Genomic DNA, 14,422 nt, shown 5'->3' on the forward strand with positions numbered 1-14,422 from the left:
CGGTTGACATATTATGTTTAATACCCAGCTCGAAAAGCACCGCCGCAACAATTTCGAAGTTAAATTACTTCCTTGGTCCGATTGGATAATTTTTGGTAACCCAAAAATAGACACGAACTGAGTGAGGGCTTTCACAATAGATTTGTATTAATTGAGCGCAATGGGTACGCAGCTTGATAATGCGTAACTTGACACATCACTGTCAACAAGTACTCATTTCAAGCTTTCGAGCGAGGAAGTGGACCGACACAATCAATAATAAGGTGTTTGAACGGTTGACATACAGCCGGAATTGGACGCAGAGGAGCTGGCTTCAACGACAGGTTCGGTTTACTGGTAAGCTGGCATGTATGACAGGTTTTAATAAAACTGGCAAAGTCCTTTTTAATACGAGGCCAGTAGAAATAGCAAAGAACTCTGTCATACATTTTCTGAACACCAGCATGACTGGCGATCTGATCGTGGGCCATTTTTAACACTAACGAGCGAAATTTTACAGGTATCACGACCTGAATGACAGAATCTCTCATACCATCAATTGCGCTCTGTCACAGATTTCATTGCTGTCAACAACCTGTTCAAATTGTGGTTTGAATGTTTCATCATTCTGTTGTTCAATTGACAACTCTTCCCGAGAAACCACAATGGGATAATCCTTCAAAACAAAACATGATTCGATTTTTTCTTCAGCTCTAAGTTGAACTCACACGCAACGAACACTTTCGGATACTGTTGCACATTCTCATCCAGACCATTAGTACAGGACGGTTCATTAGTCACAACCAGAGAGGGCGATTCATTAACCCAAACACGTCCGCTGGCTAAATTATTTCCAAGAATCAGAGAGACGCCATCAACAGGTAGAATAGGGCGTATACCAACCACCACCCCATGCACTAGGTCACAGATCAAATCAACTTTATGCAGGGGTACAGATAATGTATTAAGCCCAATTCCGCGAATCAGCAGCGAACTACCAGTGTGGGACTCAGTTGAGAAGGGTAACACAGACTCCAAAATAAACGACTCGGATGAGCCCGTGTCTTGGAGAATTTTCACTGCTACTTTCTCAACACCACCTGGAGGCGACACAAAACCATTAGAAAAAAATGGTTCAAATAACTGCTGGTGATTCTCTACATTCTTGGGCGCTACCCCGGTATTCCTTTCAAAATACCAGCCTGATTTAATACAGGAACAGAAGTAGCCAGGACAGCCGTCTTCGCGGAATGGGAATGTCTAACAAATTTTACACTTGAATTCTTTGACTTAAGCACTGGACAATTCAAATTCCAATGTCCTTTTCCCAGACAATAATTACAGTTATCATAGTCACTTGATGTTTTTCAACGGAAGGAATCACCCGTGTATGAACCTGATGTTCACTGAATCTTTCAACATAGGGCTTATGAATAAGTTCCCAATCATCCACCAGCAGTACAGCTTTTGAAGCAGTTTTAACCTGACGCTCCGCAACATAAGTAGCTACAATTTCAGGAAGTGTATTTCTGTATTGTTCAAATAAAATTAACTCTCTCAGCTTATCCATTGTTGTCCTATCTGCCGCTGTAAACCAACGATCAAACTGCACAATAAATCCTCTTACGAACTCAACATTTGTTTCAACTTTCACTGTAACGAACAGAACTGTTGCCGATAACTCTCTGGCACACGCTCATTTATTTTTAACACCACAGCCCTAATGGCTTCATAATTCTGGCTGTCAGTATCAGATAGCGTAGAATAGGCTTGTTGGGCTTTAAAACCAATCCACCTGATTACCTCACAGCTCCGCTGCGCACCTGATCGACCTTGTTTTCTGTATTCTGCTAACTTACTGCAATTCTCTCTGATGACACAGTAACTCACCGCGGAGAAGAAGAGAAATCCTCGGTCTGTCCAATGATTGTAGACAGTAATGTGGTCCGTCAGACTGAAGATGTTTTAACACTAATGTGACCAAAAATATTTAAGATCCATCAAATCCAAATGCAAGACATTAAGACTTATTTTTTAAGGAGAATATTATTTAAGACATTTTAAGACTTTTATGGACCTGTGGACACCCAAAAAGCAAAAGTGAGCTTGCTTCTTATTAATAATGCGGAACGATTGAGCCTTTTAATAATTAACTGTGGGAGACCCTCATTGTTATTAAAACTTGTGCGCACCCACGTTTCAAAACATGCAATGCATGTTTTAAATCACGGACTTAATTGCGATTCAAAAATCTCACTAAGAATATGGCATTTCATAAATAATGTTGTTATATCATGAAGCACTGGACTGATCTGTGTGAGTGTGTGTGTCATTGAAATGCAAAATCCATTTTAAGGATTTTAAGGAGGCTAAGTGACTTTGTGACCCACCTTGTCCCACTCTGCGACCCACAGTTTGAAAACCCCTGATCTAGGCTATCAAAGGCAGCACTCAAACCCAGCGACATCAAGGCAGCACTGGTTCAGGAACACTTGATAATAGCAGGCAGGTGTGTTGGAGCAGGACTAGCACTGAAATCTGCAGGAAGGTAGATCTCCAAGGAACATGATGTTTGTGTAACTTCTTCAATATCTCTACAAGCTGTTGCAATGTTACCAGTGCAGGCAGGAGTGAAATCACTGCAATGTTTAGAAACTCAGTACAAACGGGATCAAGTAAACAGTCCCTGCAGGACTATAACCCACAGTCTGACCCAGGAGAACTGGTTACTTAAAGACAGAACAAATCTGCCATTCATCTGTAACACATTAGACAAATCCTGTCTCCTCAGTTTTTTTTAATCGGAGTATGGTTAAGCTTCTATGTTCATTGAACAGAAATGTAAAAAAAATAAAAACAGCACTTAATGCTTTCCGTTCTCAAAAAGAGAAAGTGTTTTTAAGCTTTTTTCCCTGAAGTTATTATTTTGAGGAGTAAATGTATTTTCATCAGTAAGCACAGAAGAAAAAAAAATATTAACAAGACCCCAATTTGATAAAATTTTAGGCAATTCTATGATGACTAAAGCAAATGTAAAGTAATGTATAGACAGCAAATGTAAATTTGATAAATTTCATTGTTTGGAATTATTTTCATAGAAAATTAATGAAAAAAAAGAAAGAAAAGGGTTTGGGTGAAGTCGTGGGGATAGCGGGAACATAGTCTGTACAAGTTACAGAGTGAGCTAGAGGTGAGCAATGGTCAAAAAATCACAGAGCTGTTTTTTATAATTGCTGTTCTCAGGTCTCTCTTGGAAAAGAGATCTTATTCTCTTTGAAATAGCCTTAAACTTTAAATAAATCAACTCTGCTGTCCACATCAATTTCACTTTTTGCTGCAACATGACTTCAGTCTTCCATCTCGCTTTATGATTAGATATTGTTTCATTTCAAGTGATAATCTCCAGAGCATGTGCGCGTTTGTCCTCGGGGTTCCCCGCACACATCAGGATTTCTGGATTTCAGAGTGAGAGGGTGGATGTGTAGATGTGTTTATAGTAAATATCATCACATCCAGCTGTGCCAGAGGAAAGCTCAGAGCTGATGGATTGAGCCAATATACACAGTGGATATGTAAAGACCTTCAGGATGTTCAGACTACAGGTGTGCTCGCTTGTCAGTATGTTGCAGCAACTTGGCCACATAGTTACTGTAGAGCTGGAATGTAGATCACTAGGTGTCTCGACTCCTGAGTGAACTGCCACATGACCTCAGATCAAGTTTCAAGTGGCACACCCACCATTTGCAAGTCTCTATTTCCACTTTGGTGGACTTCGCAGATTGGCTTGAATAGGAGCTTCTTGAAGTATCTTATGGTACTACATGATGTCAATGTCAATGAACAGGTCAAGCCATCTCTATCAACATATAAAACTGCACAGGAATGAGCTGAACTTGGCTCGGGAACTCGGGAAGTAAAGTACTGCTCAAAGTGACTAAGGCTCTGATCAAGTATGACAATGTGGCAATTGAGGCTTACACCATATTAGATGATGAATCAGAAGGGACCAATCATTCTGAATGATGCAGTGCAGAAATTAAGACTTGCGGGGGAGCCAGAGAACCTTGTTCTTCATACAGTGAGACAGGATACCCAGATCATTCACAGGGCAGCAGTGACTTTTACTGTGTCCCAAACTGTTAACCCCAGCAAAGCTTACAAGATCCGTAATGCCTTCACAGCCAAAGCACTCGATCTGGCAGAACATACACACCCAGTCAGTGTCCTGCAACAGAAATGTAAGCATCTTGCAGGGTTACCTCTACAACAGCTGGACAAGGTAAATCCCATTCATCGCATTGAACCAGTCCGACTGGGGTCCCCTGGTGAGCCAGCAGCAGTTAGAACACGTCTGGGATTAACACTGATACATCCTGCACCATGTGCTATTTTATATGTAGTTTTCAAATTAAAATAATCATTAATTCTTCTCCCTTTAGACCAAATCAATTAAGCTTATGAGAAATTTGAATCAAGAACTGAATTTTGAAAATCTTGAATCAATTATGACAATTTTAATTTTTGGGTGAACTATCCCTCTAAGTGAAAAGGGAGCAACTTATAAAAATATTATTATATATTTTAAAGAAGCACAATAAGTCAAATACAATAGAGATACAAATTAAACACATTTTTCAGATACTGAATGTTTTACTTAACATGTATAGCCTACATTTATTTAACATCTTTTGTTGTTTAACATTAATGACAGCTATTTAATTTGGAATGCTGTCCTTTTAAGTCGGAAGGCATGTATGAAATACCGACACACGTTCAGTTTTCACCCACCTGTTCATGTTCACTTAATCCATAACCTACTGTATTTACGTGAGATACTCTACACGATAAACATTTGGACTGCTTTGGGTGTATTTGAGGGCTGAGAACTGATTGCGCGCTGTAACGTCACATGAGAACTGAGGAAGTGAAGCGCGAGCGCAAGAGAGAACACTTCTATCAGCACGATTTAACCATACTGTATGGACTGTATGGATTCAACCTATCCCACCTTCAATACCTTTAATCCTCTAAGCGCCAAAGTCGCAAAATTGCGACAAGACGTCATACATAATAAAATAGACTATAGTTCATTATATGGTGTAATATCTCATTTGTATCCCCTTCCACTAGATGGCAGACATGTAGTACTTTGATTCTAGACCAACATTATGCCATGTTTCTGTTCAAAGTGCTCGAGGAAAAAGCAGAGGAAGTGAGCTCTCATGTCATTGATGCGGAAGCAATTCATTTCATAGCGTGAGTGTAAATGGTGAGATTTATGAGAGAAAATCGCCAGATGGCTAATACAAAGTTGTACCGCGAGGATGTGTTGCAAATGTTGTTCGCCGATTCTGACTCTGAAGGGGAATATTTGCCTTTGGGAAATGACGATCGGCCGTCTAATGATCGTGCTTCTCGTGGTACATCTTTGCAGCGTAATGGTGTCGCCATGCAAGGCGAGAGTGTTCACGAAGCACAAACAAGCGATCATTTCGACCCTTTGCTCAACGGGGATGCGGGTGGCAGAGGTGAACATGGTCATAGTGTCCATAGGAGAGCTGTTGCTGATCACGCACGCTCTAATGCGCAGCTGGCAGACAGTACAGGTACAGTCTGTGTGGAGAAGGTGTGCTCTGCGCTGTGTCATGCAATGAATGAGAGGAACCATACTCTCAAGAACTACGAACTGTGTCACATAGTACCTGATTGGGCAGATAGCTGGTCAACTGATCAAAAAATAGGCACATGTATTTTACTATGACGCAGTAATATAGTAATAATGTACTACTTTTCCTGTTTGTTTTTTCTGATAATTTTGAATGAGAATAAAAAGACAAAAAAGCAACAACAAAAAACAACAACAATCAACTACAAACAAAACAAACAAAAAAAACTTGCAAATAAGTTCAAACATCCATTCATTATCTATTATTTCCTGAATATTACTGATGAACTGATCAAAAAGTAGGCTACAGTTCACTTACGTTTTACTACTATATAGTGTAGTAATATAGTAATAATTTAGTATTTTCTACTGTTTTATTGTTGGCTTCCTCTTTTCTGATAATTTGGAATGAGGATAAAAAAGACACACACACACACACACAAAAACATGCAAATATGTTCAAACATCAATTCAATATCTAATATTTCCTGTATATTATGAAATTCGAGATGGCCGCCCCTGGTGATGTCATACTATGCAAATTAGATTAGTATATTTACATCCCACATAAACTTTCGATCATGCCAAACATTTTTATAATTGACAGTAGATCTCTATCTTTAAGCCCTTTCAAGCCATAAGCTTTTGAAATCTTGATGTCAAAATACAGCATTTTTTCCAAAAAACCCTGGCATCTTTACAAATGATGCAAACCAGACAGTGAAGTTCCCACAATGTGAAGCATCTATCAGATCCTTGCCAGCCAGTATGATCCCCTTGGCTATAATGTACCCTTCACTACCTCTGATCTCACCAAAGACAGCAAATGGAACCAAGGCCCAGCATTCCTCAGACAAAGACCAGACTGCTGGACAGAGATGCCACCATTAGCTCACGTAAGTCAAGACAGTGAGCCGAAAAGGTCAACTTTCTGTGGACTTTAACCTCTGCTCTGTCACTGCCAGGTCTTCATCAATTTTTCATCTTCACAGACTACTTAAATGCTCTTATACTACCATCAGCAGAAAGCTCTCCCTCCATTGCAACTGCATAAGACTATATAGAAGCTGAGCTCACAGCCCTCCAACAGATCCAGGCAGAATCATTCCCTGATGATATTGCACTTGAAATCAAAACCAATCTCATTTGGGTTGGTGGTCGCCTCCGACAAATCAGTCAGTTAGTTGAGGATACCATTCACCCCATTGTCCTTGACCCACATAACCCGCTCACCAAACTAATTATTAAAGACTACGATGACCATTTGCATCACCCTGGACCAGAGAGGGTGTTTGCGGAGCTCAGGAGGAAATACTGGGTATTAAGAGGATGAGCAGCAGTCAAACATCACCATCGCCAATGTGCTGAAATTGCGGGCTACTGACCGAACCCCCAACCCCGCCTCCCAGGATGGCAGATCTCCCACCTGCCAGTTTCAGAATTCACCAGCCAGTTTTCTATTCGACAGGTATAGATTACTTTGGTCACTATCTCATAAAGTTTGGATGACTAAATTAGAAGCATTGGGGGATCATCTTCAAGTGTATGACCACCCGTGCAGTGCATATTGATCTCCGCACAAGTATGGACAGTGACTCATTCCTGATGGCCCTTCGTGGCTTCATTGCTCGACGAGGGAAACCATTTGAAATCCTGTCAGGGAACGAATTTCAAAGCTTGTGAAAGGGAACTTAGGGATGCCTACTACACTGCTCTTCATCCTGAGCTCCAAGCTCAACTGGCAAGCCATCAAATTAAGTTTACATTCAATCCACCTAATGCCCCACATTTTGGTGGATGCTGGGAGCAGGAAAACCGCTATTCAGTCCTTGATAACAGCCCTGCAAGTGACACTCGGAGCACAGTATTTACTGAAGAAGTATTGCAGACTGTTCTTATTGAAATTGAGGGGATCCTCAATGCCAACCTCTTGGTTACACATCTTTGGACATTGCTGACCCTGTCCCAGTTACTGCTGATCCTGCTGATGGGGCGGCAGGACACCTCACTTCCCCAAAAGATAAACCAGGATTCTGAGCTTCTGAGTCAATGGAGATGGAGGCATAGTCAGCTACTAGCTGATCATTTTTGGAGGCAATTCATCCGTAACTACCTACCCAGCCTTCAAATGGACAGAAATGGATGTCAGAAATAGACAACCTACGGATAGGTGAAACTGTTATGATTGTGGATCCACAGCTGTAGGAAGAATTGTTCAAGTTTTCCCTGGGAAGAGTCAGATCAGCTGAGATCAAAGTGAAAGACAGAACTTACCCAAGGCCAGTGAGCAAGATCATCTGCCTAACTTCCTTTGACTGAATGACATTCCAATACTTAGTATGGCCTTTCTTGTTCAAATTCACCCTGTGAATTTGGGGGCGGCTGTTAGTAGGGCCATCCCTCGAAAGTGAACTCTTCCAAACCCTCCCGCCTGTGTTTATGATTTGGACTGTTCCAAAACTTTCCACAGAGTGAGAAACAAGACAGTATGGAGGCTGGATGTGTATATAGTAAATATTTCATAGTTAAATTAGTTAGAAGTGGCCCATTTAAGGATTGTGTGGATATATGTGTGCGTGCAACTAATCGTAAGTACATTTACTTTATTGTATGACAAGTTCATGAGAGAGATTAATGACTGCTACAGCAGCATTCCTCCTAAATGTTCACATTGTTTATTATGTTTGCACATTTCCTTGTAGACAAAATGGTATGATCCTCCTGTGTTTTTTGTTTTATAGAATATTTAATGTTATATTGCATATTAGGCAACAATGCGTTGACCTAAAACGCATCTCGGAGAACATGTTCAGGCTTGTTCACCTGATGAGCTAGACACACAGTGCAGTAGTGCGATCATTTAATAGAGCTCTGAGTCGTATTTGTATCTATATTACATTTCATATTACATATAATTTACAATGCTGTTGTATAAAGATCTGTTAATGTGTGTTTATTCATATTTGTATACTGTTTTATATTTACAGAAGCACACACATCTTTGCACACTAAATCACCTTGAAGTACATTCCCGGTGTGAGACCTAATGTTCTGACCGGACACCCTGTAGCCGTTCAATGAATCCGAACCCGAGTTAGACGAGAGTAGTCAGCAGTTTTTCCAGTTACACAGTGTAATTGTTTTGTTTTGGCAATATATTCATTGTTTTTCATAATTTAATCTGTGACGTCATTCATTTTGTTACATGTTATGTGTAGTAAACAAAGAGATTCATGATGCAGAATGACTGAAGAAAGACTTTAAAAGAATGAAACTAAACTTTTAGCTCTGTTATTGTCTTCTTCCATAGTTGACAACATATTTTCCTGTTGGACACTGTAAAGCTGCTTTGACAAGCATTATTGAATAAAGTGCTACATAAAGATGACTTGACTAACCTGTTTGTGTCTCAATCTCTTCACGTTTGACTCTGAATGTGTCTTCAATCTTCACGTCTTCACTCTCCTGTTTAATAAACACCATCTTTTGTGTGTCTCAGTCTCTTCAGCAGGAGTTTTTCTGTGTTTAAGATCAGAATAACAGTCAGAAAGATAAACCCAATCTAAATCTCTGGGTGTGTCTCAATCAGTTCTAGTTCAGTAGTCAGCACACTAGTAAGGGAGTTAGTCAGAGTGAGAGTTAAGGACCTTAAATCACATGATTAGACAAAAACACTCAAAACTAGGACTACAAATTAATAAGGAAACATTTCATATTTAGGCATTTATGATTTATATTTGGTATGTTTTGATTTATTTGTAGATTATGTTTAATAGATAACACTTTCATGAAAACATTGTGGGTGTATTTTTAGGGTGCTTTCACACTTGGTTCGCTTGCCTGATCTGAACCAGAGTTTGAATGACCCCGCTGGACTGCGTTCACATTATTTGGGTCTGAATCGCGGTTTGTTTGCGTCATCAAGCCAGCAGCTCTTGACCACTGTGCTTAGTTACAACGGCGCAGGAGAAGTCGGCAAATGCACGACATTACTCTCTGCACTTTCATATATTTATGTTTTTAAACCGTTTTGTTTACAAAGCTTCGGTTCATAATGGCACTTACATCTGTCTCACGAATGTACTGCAAATGCTCTAAAAGATGCTGAAGGCAAACAGAAATGAGATATAGAGCCAGGGCAGGACTTAGGTGGGTGGGGGACCCTGGGCTTGAGGTGATGTTTGGACCCTATACCTATACACTGTAAATGCCCTCAAACAGAGAATCACTGTGGAGTAACATGATGTGTTCTCTCAGTTGAGAGATCAAAACCCTGAAATAACTTTCGAGCAGGAAACATTTTTAAAAAAAATATTTTTTATAAAAGTTATTGTCATATCGGTGTCTTCTTATGTCAGGTTCTTATTTAATAAATACATTTATTCAAATAAAAAGACATGCTGGCTATTAACAATCAAATGAAATCATGATCAACAAAATTCATAGATGGATTGTGCATAACTGTTGTTTAAATGAAACTGTTGTTTTTTTCCAAATCTGAAACTGGAACCACCAGTAGGTGGCAGCAAGTGACTTAATGAGTCTTAATGAGTGAGCTGAATCAACCGAATCATTAAAAAAGCTGATTCAACTTTGCTAACGACTACTTAAAGCCTGTTTGAGGTAGTCATGTGATAAACCAATCGGTTAATTCCCTTAAATTAATGCAAGACTCTACATTATCTGTGTGTAAAACTCTTAATTAATACTATTATGAAGTAATAATAATTTTATGACAAATAAACATTTCAGTGAGTAAAACTGGCTGTGTCTATAGTTGGCTATTATGGACTACACAACATTATTATATTATCTTAAATTTTTAAAATGATTAAATGGCAGCGGACATATTTTGAGTACCAGTTCTGGTTTAAAAGATGCAATCTAACCCTGTTTACATGAAATAAGCTGCACTCGAGCAGGTTTGAGTTTACGGACCTGTTGCTATCACAGCAACTCTGGGATGAGCTTCGAAGAACCAACCAATCCAAGATCAGGCCAAACCATCATCCATCAGATCCAGCGAACTGAGTTATCGACAGATGAAGAACTGGCCCCAGCAGTGTGTCGTCAGAGTGCTGTGATTCCAGCGCTTACAAACAAGTGTTTGATTTAGTTGAAGCTCACCTGACTTTTTAAAAGTTCTGTAACTCTATCATTACTCACTCTCCAGTAAACAAACTGCTACACAATATACTATATAGGGAGTCAAATGAGATGCATCTCTTTTGTTACTCAGGTGGATGTGCTTTACTATGAAAATGTGTTCATTCCTGTTATTAAATAGATTTTAACCATACATTATAAATTTCCACTCTAAAACATATCTTTAAATCTGAATGGGTTGTATTGATTTAAACTCTTTAAAGGATTAAAAACAAACCTTTCTTCAGCAGAATCACAGATGCAGGACGCAGACTTATGACATCACGTCACCACACCAAATTAAAAGTTCCCTTCACACAAAGCAGAAATTCTTCTTCATCTTTGGTGTTTTGTTGACAGTTGGCAAACCAGCTCATAGGTGCATTACCACCACTGACTGGACTGGAGTGTTGATCAAGATTATGCAGTATATATGATGGCGGAGAGATGGGAAAAGGGCCATATAAAACAAAACAAAAGAAAAAAAATAGCAAAAAACACAACCTTATTATATTCAATATTCTCTTAATTCACAATCTTTAATAAACTTAATAACATTGTCATATATCTTGTTAGCTGATTTCCCCAATAAAACTGACAAAGTCATGGTATTTAACTTTCTTCATTGACTGAATTAAGACGATATCTCTCATTGTTATATTTTACACATTGATGTAAGACATGTTTAACTGTTTCTTGTTGAATGCACTGTATACATTTGCTAATTGGGTGCTTACCAATTCAATATAAAGTACAGTACTATTAAGTCCAGTATGTCCAATTCTAATATATGTAATGATAATTCCTTCTCTTTGATTCCTACTCTCCTTTCTTCCAACATCAGCTGTTTTTTATATAAATCCACCTGTTCAATGGTCACCCCAATATATCTGCCATACTGATTGTGTACATGTTCTAATGTATACTTTAGATTCTTCATTACTAAATGGGATATGTAGAACTATTTGCTTTATTCTAAGAGTTTGTTCATTTCCCTCCACACCAACATGTGCAGGAACCCAAATGAATTGTGTAGACGTACCCTTAACTTTTATTTCATACATCCTGCAGAATATTTCATTAATAATATCCATCCTAATTGATGACCTGCCAGATTTGATACTTTCAAGTGCAGATGCAATGACAGTGTTAAAACAGAAATTCACATACAGAAAACTAATTTAAAGGCAGGGTAGGTAATACATGTATAAACAACTTTCTTCCAAATTTGTTTAAACTTTCTATATATATCAATGCATAATTAAAATGTAAGTACTCTGATAAAAAGAGTATAAAAATCGAGTCACTCTAGACCGTTTAATCTGTATTAAACAACGCTCATTATTTCCATTTCGGGACGAACATAGGATTGGCTTAGGCGACTGTCACTCTCTCGCAACCATGGCAACCACCCTTTTGCCACACATGACCTGCCCACTTGCGCGCGCACGTTTGATTTGAGGAATTCAACAGGCACGGATCCTAGGAATACCAAAACAATGGCAGAGAAACAGCAAGCAAAATTCACAGTACCGGCCTATGCAGTTAGTGAAGGCAAACCAGGCAAAAAAGGAAGACAGTAACAGTACAAGAAAAGGCAATGAAATAAAGAAATAAAACGCGAGTTTATATCGGCGTGGCTTTCCAGCGATGGCGAGAACTGAGGGAACTCAAGGGGCTGAAAAGTGACTCCTTGATGGCTTTATTTCTGCTGGACAGGTAAATCTTTCTTTTTGTATTTTGATCATACATATTTTTTTCATGAATCATGTGTCATTAGCACACGTAGCTGCGTAATATAGCTAACATAACATTACTTAGCGAGCCGTAGTAGAGGTTTTGGAAGGAGCCCAGAAGGGAGGGGGTGGAGTGAATGGAAATAATGAGCTGTCTTTAAAACAGTCGTGAGAGGTCTACAGTCACTCGATTTTTATACTTTCTTTTTCAGAGTACTTACATTTTAATTATGTATTGATATATAAATAAAGTTTAAACAAATTTGGAAAAAAAGTTTTTTATACATTTTTTTTACCTACCCTGCCTTTAAAGGATGATAAAGGTTGGATAAAACAGATTCAGAACACTATCGATATCATATATATGTCTTGTATCTAAATGTAAGAAAGTGTGAAGTGATCGCAAATTTAACACCACCCACAGAGCGTTTGCTTGTCTTGTTTTTATGCTTTCTGACATCTACCAGACATAAGATTTGTTTTGTTTGCATTTTATTTTTAACATCAATTGTCCACAGAATTTCTATTAACAAAAGAACACCATCTTCCAATCAATATAAATTCAATTTGAATACAATGAATAGGATTCTGTGCCATTTCATGCTGCATTCCAAGCTTCAAAACGAATCCAGACACACCAAACACATAATGAAAGTAGCCAAAACAACTGGCACAGTTGTCCAATAGATTTGTTTAATGAATGGACCAAACTTTAAGTGAAAAAGAGTTGCAAAAGCATCGTGGAGTCAGAATTGACAGAGATCATTTCCCACGGTCACAAGCAATGTCGCTATTAATGATGCTTTTGGGAAACACACCTCAGGGCTCGCATTTTTTTAAATTCCTGGTAGCAGGCATTTTTCAGATTTTAGTAGCCAAAAAAATTTATTTAACTAGCCTGTAATAAAAATAAAGACATTGGCTAAACCTTAGTATGGACAAATCAGCATGATCACCAAAAAATATAGTAGCATATCTGGATGTAACAATTTTATAAACTTGATGTGATAAAACTCACAATACAGATTACACCATACAATTTTCTTACAATTTATTTATATATTTATTTATTTTTTTACGAAATGAGATTTAAGACCAATTATTAAATAAAAATGGGTTCTTTTATTATTAGACAAAAGACAAAATGCTGCATATTTCTTTGTGAAATTAAAATGTTAAATAAAAAACTAACTTCAAACTAAAATCAAATCAAATAAAAAATCATACAATTTAAAGAAATATCATAACTTATAGAAATATTTTAAATCAGAGGAAACCATTTGAATTACTATCCAAAAACAAAAGGCTAAATAATAATTTTAAAAAATTAAGTAAAAACAGAATGGTCAGATTTTACCTTTGTGAATGAGACGCAAATGTCACTCTCTGACAGCAGGTGCCACTAATGGAACAGCAGGTATTTAAAGGCTGCTGCCCCTTTAAGAACGAGTGCACAGATCCAATATAATAATGCACAGATTTATTTCTCCACTGTATATGTTCACTTAAGATATAACCGTTTACGAGAATACTTGAAGAGACAATTATTTTTTAAATAATTTTGTGTCTATTTGTTCATTCAGAGACTAGTATATGCGAAAGAGTAATCAGTTCTGTTTAAGCGCATTGTTTTAACATTGTAAATTAACACCATGATCCCTGATGATATCACCCAAGGGTAACATAAAAGTCAACAGTCCAAGTACTGAGCCTTGTGGTACTCCATACTGTACTCAATCATATATTAACCCCCTGGAGCCATGTGGAGTACTTTATATGATGGACTGACACACATTATTTTGCTTCAAAATCTGGAACACTATCAACTGCCATTATAAAGTTTGAAAGAGCTGAACTCTGATTGTATTAATCTGTAAGGGTGCTTTCACACTAGCAC

The sequence above is a fragment of the Carassius carassius genome, chromosome 22, assembly GCF_963082965.1.
Source record: "Carassius carassius chromosome 22, fCarCar2.1, whole genome shotgun sequence".
NCBI lineage: Eukaryota > Metazoa > Chordata > Actinopteri > Cypriniformes > Cyprinidae > Carassius > Carassius carassius.